The following is a 6,489-nucleotide window of genomic DNA, read 5'->3' as shown; positions in this document are numbered from 1 at the left end:
CTTTCTAAGCATTGGTTTGCAGTCCATTTCCAAGTCTAAGGTGATTTAAATTACATGATTTCTCTGTGCATTTAAAATAAGGTTTTTAATATTTTAGTTTTAAGTAATAAAATGCCATTCAAGTGTGTAATTTATTACTAAACCCATTAATATTTATAGCCAAAAAATGATTTTCCTGAATGGTGGAAAAAACCCTCAATATCAATTTTTGCCTATTAAAAAAAAGCAACAACAGTGAAGAGTCCTGTGATAGAGTATATTAAACATATATATATATATTTATATTTAGACTAAAACCATAAACTTTCCATCTAGTCATTTTCTATTAGATCTTGCACTCTGAAATTCTAAGCTATATTTAATTGATAGATTAAACATTTGGAGATGTTAATGAGGTTGTGTGGGTTTCCCTGGTAGTTCAACTGGTAAAGAATCTGCCCACAATGCAGGTGGTTGGATTGCTGAGTTGGGAAGATGCCCTAGAGAAGGGATAGGCTACCCACTCCAGTATACTTGCGTTTCCCTGGTGGCTCAGATGGTAAAGAATTTGCCCGCAATGCGGGAAACCTGAGTTCAATCCCTGAATTGGAAAGATCCATGGAAAGCATGGCAATCTACTCCAGTATTCTTGGCTGGAGAATCCCCATGGGCCGAGAAACCTGGGGGGCCAGAGTCCATGGGGTCCCAAAGAGTTGGACACGACTGAGCAATTAAGCATAGCACAGCACATGTGGTTGTGTAGCACTGTGTATAATCTGATTTTGGAAATGAACAATTAAACTTACTGAACCCTCTATTTTATCTATTTAAATAAAGGTTTGTGATGTCTACTGACATCAACCATTACTTTATCCATATACATCAGTTCAGTTCAGTTCAGTCACTCAGTCGTGTCCGACTTTTTGCAACCCCATGAATCGCAGCACACCAGGCCTCCCTGTCCATCACCAACTCCTGGAGTTCACTCAGACTCACGTCCATCGAGTCGGTGGTGCCATCCAGCCATCTCATCCTCTGTCGTCCCCTTCTCCTCCTGCCCCCAATCCCTCCCAGCATCAGAGTCTTTTCCAATGAGTCAACTCTTCGCATGAGGTGGCCAAAATACTGGAGTTTCAGCTTTAGCATCATTCCTTCCAAAGAAATCCATATACCTACTTTATATATATATATACATTCTGACATTGATATGTGCTGAACATTGTTCTAGGCACTGAAAATATAGCCATGGAAAGGCAAATCACCAACTTCCACAGCCTTCTGGATCTTAAATTTCAATGGAATTCAGAAAGAGTCTCCTTTATTTCAATGTATATTAATAAACAAAAAGTACAACTCAGTTTTATGGATGTCATTCATTTTCAAATACTGTAAACTTTCAATAGATTTCTACCGTGTGCCCAGGACTGCATGGCACCATTAAGGCTCTGAAAAGAGGGAACAACTGCCAAAGACTTTGGAGACTTAATGATCATTTCCTTAATTCTAACTTAGCTCCCACTTATATTACTACAACACTCATCTGGTCCTACTCTTGCTTTCAGTTGCTGACTCACAATCCAGGATGAAATCAGGAGGAAAACTACTGTTAAATTCATCTTCTTTAAGACCGCATTTCCAATGTCTCTTTTTGCATGAGAATCCTTAATGTTCAATTATTTTCAATGAGATCCAGGCTGAATTCTCAAATCTGGGTCAGTCAGTGTCAAGCAGGAAAGTAAGATCATTGTGTGTATGTCAGATGAGGTAGTCATGTTAGGAATAAGACCTAAGCAGTGGTGCAATTATCTGGTAAGTGTGAGTCTGAAAGGTGAGCTGGAACGTGACAGAAGTCCCTCAGTAGCCCTCTTGGTGTCAGATGTATCCTTGTTGGAGTAAAGCCACGAGGGGACCTGGGTGTGAAGCTGTAGTTGGGTAGCAGAGCAGATAGGTATAGAGAAGAGCTGGAGGCAGAATGGAGGAAAGTTAGCACTTGAGGCATCTCTCTGTTCTTGTCATCTCTGACCTTAATGACCATCAGAGGGTGGTGGCTATTGATTCATATCCACCTTCCTGATACTATGCAAATTCTCTTTTTGTCAACCCTGACTTGAAAATATAGAAGACAGCGATTTTGTGAAGCATAGTTCCAGCCTTGCCAAACTGATGTAATACTACAGTCTTGTCTCTCCTAATTCCAGTCTCAGTGCCTTTTTTCTTCTCACAAACTGGTTTCCTTACTTCATTTTTTGGTCCTCTGACTCATCCCATCACTAGGCTCTGTGAATGCTGTCTTCTACATCTGGTACACTTATCTACCTTCTGTTTGCCAACCTGCATACTTACTCCCCAATTAGTTTTTTTCTGATCTTTAATAACATGATTTATATATAAAATATGTATTATATATAATACACAAAATGTACATTTGATTTATGGTATAGTATTTATATATGTGCAAACACACATATAAATCAAAATTAGCTGTATAGTATAGTTTAATCACTTACTATTTCATATACATTCTTCAACCAAAATGTGGCCCCTTGACAAAAAGAAAATAAAAACTTTTGGGTGAAACTATAAAATTGCCAAGTGCCTACTCCTCAATTTAGATTGAACACCAGATTATAGAGGTTTTGACATTGTTTAGCATTTTAATAGCACTTGTAAATGTAATCTGTATTTGAAATTCTTTTCTATTACTTTGAAATGACTGTAGAATTTTGAGGAGGATGTGATTAAGTGAAAGTGAAGTTGCTCAGTCGTCTCTGACTCTTTGCGACCCCATAGACTAGAGCTTACCAGGCTCCTCTGTCCATGGAATTTTCCAGGCAAGAGTACTGGAGTGGGTTGCCATGCCCTCCTCCAGGGGATCTTCCTAACCCAGGGATCAAACCCAGGTCTCTCACATTGCGGGCAGATGTTTTACCATCTGAGCCACCAGGAAAGCTCATGAGGAAGTGATTAACACAGTGAAAAACAAATAGATTTGCCCAGAGGAACTGTTCATCGGCCTTATATAAACAGTTCTGACCAAGGAAATGTTGGGAGTGGGAGAACTGCACAGGTTTACAGAGGATCAGGTGATCTAAAAGTGGGAGAAAAAAAGATAAGCTTGGTAAAGGTATAATATTTTTCAGTATGGTGGGTTTAGACAGATAGATGAAGAAAAAATGAAAGGGATGTTCATTATTCTGCAAAGAAAAGGAACAGGGTTGGAAGTCAGGTTTACCAGAAAGCTGGAAGGGTCATGAGAAAAACAGCAAGAGGAAATTTTCTGTTTTCACTTTTCAATATGACCTCATATTGATGTCTGTAAAAACAAACAAGAATAATAAAGAAAGTGGAAGATGTTGCTTTTCACTTGACTAATGCTGGGACCTGCTCTATGAGCTTTCCATATGCTAACTCAGTATTTTGTTCATACTCCAGACAGAGAGGTAATCTCTTTTACCCTCAATTTACAAAGAAGGAAAATGTGGCACAAAGAGTTATATTTTTTTTGCCTACACTATTATAGCTAGTAAAATATGGAGACAAAATATGAACTCAGCCAATCTGGGTCAGAGTTTATTTTTTTAAAGTTGTGCTATACGCTGTATGCTTAGTTGCTTGATTGTGTCCCACCGTTTACAATTCCGTGGCCTGTAACCTACCAGGTTCTTCTGTCTGTGAGGATTCTCAAGGCAAGAATACTGGAGTGCCATGCCCTCCTCCAGGGGATCTTCCCAATGCAGGGATGAAACTCAGGTCTCTTGCATTGCAAACAGGTCTGAGTCACCAGAGAAAATGTCTTCACAAACCACACCTGAAGCATTTTTTCCCATTTCCACCTTCTGCTGCTGCTGCTGCTAAGTCGCTTCAGTCGTGTTCAACTCTGTGCGACCCCATAGACGGCAGCCCACCAGGCTCCTCAGTCCCTGGGATTCTCCAGGCAAGAACACTGGAGTGGGTTGTCATTTCCTTCTCCAATGCATGAAAGTGAAAAGGGAAAGTGAAGTCGCTCAGTCGTGTCCGACTCTTAGCGACCCCATGGACTGCAGCCTCCCAGGCTCCTCCATCCATGGGATTTTCCAGGCAAGAGTATTTCTACCTTCTACCCAGTTTATTATGCTAATAGCCCATGAACTTCACATGTCACCTGGGAAATTTTGAAAAAAATACAAATTCTTGGATCTCATTCTAGATCTGTCGAATCAGAATTTCCTGAGAAAGGGCTGGGAAAATTACTTTACTTCTTCTGAACCAGAGTTAAACTTGGGCCCTTAAGTCAATATTCTAAAGCCTCTTTAACCTCGACAGTAAAAAAAAAAAGTGCAGAGGATATATATGACACTCTCCCATGTGTTTATTGATCTCCTGCCCAAAGATCATCTTCTCTTGCACACCTTGCTCAAATTTTCAGGTGAAATCATTTTTCTCATCATGTTAAATAAACTTCTGTGATTGGACCTAGTACATCACATTAATCTATTTATATCTTATATCCTGGGTAGAGTTATGAATAAGAGTTCCATATGTTTCACTGAATCAAGGAATATATAGGCAGATGTGTTATGAGCATATAGTGGCTTTTGTTAACAAGGGCGATTTCTTACTATTGATCATGACTACCTGCCCTCCCCATCTGCTTTCCCTCAGTGGTTGAGTTTTCAAGGTCACATTCTTGAAGCTTCTTATAAAGGAAAGATCTGTGAATCATTTTATAGCATCATGTTTAGACCATCATTTTTATGACATATATTAAATATTTGTCATAGAGGAAAATATATAGACACCAAATTATCTCCTTGAGTAAGTAAGTTTTCAAAAATAGCTTGCAAACAACTTCATGTCAGAAGTTAGTGAATGCACTTATGGTAGTAGGTTCTTTATTTTTAAATGTATAGTATGCATTTAACACTACATAATAAAATTATATTATTATATAGTAATGTAATGGATTCTCACAATTATATTTCAGTGATTAAATCCTAGAGATAAAGACTTTAATGAATAGAAGTGAAATAAAACTTCACAATAGCCGTGAAATAAAATTTCACTGCACAGATTAAAATATACTGAAAATTCCTAGAAGTGGCATCTCTAAATTTTGGTTTCACAAGGTGGACCTGAGAGGCCCATCTGGCTTGAACAAAAGAGCACAAGTACTTTCCTGGTGATTCATTGGTTAAGACCCCAGGCTTCCACTGTAGGGGGCACAGGTTCAATCCCTGGTTGAAGGAATTAAGATTACTCATGCCATGCAGTGCAGACAAAAAAAAGTACATTTTGGAAAAAAAAAAAAAAGGGAAAACAGGGAAGGACACATGCACAGCCAAGTGCTTTGAGAATACCCATAAACTAACAGAATTTTAGAGACGTGATTTTTAAAAGGGTATTTAGACTAAGCCCTTTATTTCCAAACAAAGAGACTAATATTTAACATCACACTCTTGCTAAAAGAATTTTCAAAAAATTTAAGCAGCATGTGATATGGTCATATATATTTTACTTAAAAAATGATGCCTAATGTTTAGCAGCCAGTGCAAATAAAGGAAAAAAAATAAGTGCTTACTAATTTATAAGAAGCTTAGAGGTCTGGAAAAATGGAAGTTAGAGAACCAAGCATAAAACTAAGTTATACCAATAGATTTACATGACTTTGGATTAGTCACTGAGCTCTTTTCTTTTTGAGCTGGGTTTCCTGGTCTGCTTACTGCGAGATTTTTTGAGGCTTAGTGAATATGGTCACTATTTATCAAGTGGTCTAAGCCAATTTCCTGCCATCAACTATGACTCAGATTGCCAAATTGTCTTCCTAAATCCAAGTCAAATTAGTTAATATTCTTCCGTGTGTGTGTGTGTGTGTGTGTGTGTGCATGCTCTGTTGTACTGACTCTTTGTGACACTATGGACTATAGCCCGCCAGGCTCCTCTGTCTACGGGATCTCTCAGGCAAGAATACTGGAGTGGCTTGCCATTTCCTTCCTCTAATATTCTTCTACATGTTTACAAATTTGATGGGTAGAAATGTCTCCTTTAATTTACCTTCTCCTGATTATCAATTTGAGTCGACCTATATTTTTATATTCATTTGCTATTTTATTCTGTGGTTTTACTCAATTTTATTGGGTTTTCATATCCTTTAACTATTTTTTCTACTTGCTGCTGATTAAACTTGAAGTGGAATTTTAACAGATAAAGAATATTACTTTTTATGTTATATACATTAAAGTGTATTCTTACAGGCTGTGTCTCCTTTTTAAAACTTTCTTGATGGTGGTTTGTCTTTAGAGAATTTAAAATTTCAGTGTGGTTGAATTTGCCAGTATAATTCTCTGCAACCACTGAACTGTATGTCATAGAAAGACTTTCCATATCCCTAATAAAACTGTTATCCTATATTTTATACTACTAAATTTAAGAATTTTAGCATGTTGTTTTCTTTTACTTGATCTGGAACATGGCTTTGGTCTTTGAATGTTACAATGTAATACTGAACTCCTGGAGTTTTGGGGACACTTGTGT

Source organism: Ovis canadensis, chromosome 9, assembly GCF_042477335.2.
Source record: "Ovis canadensis isolate MfBH-ARS-UI-01 breed Bighorn chromosome 9, ARS-UI_OviCan_v2, whole genome shotgun sequence".
Taxonomy (NCBI): Eukaryota; Metazoa; Chordata; class Mammalia; order Artiodactyla; family Bovidae; genus Ovis; species Ovis canadensis.
Note: the sequence above shows the minus strand (reverse complement) of the source record.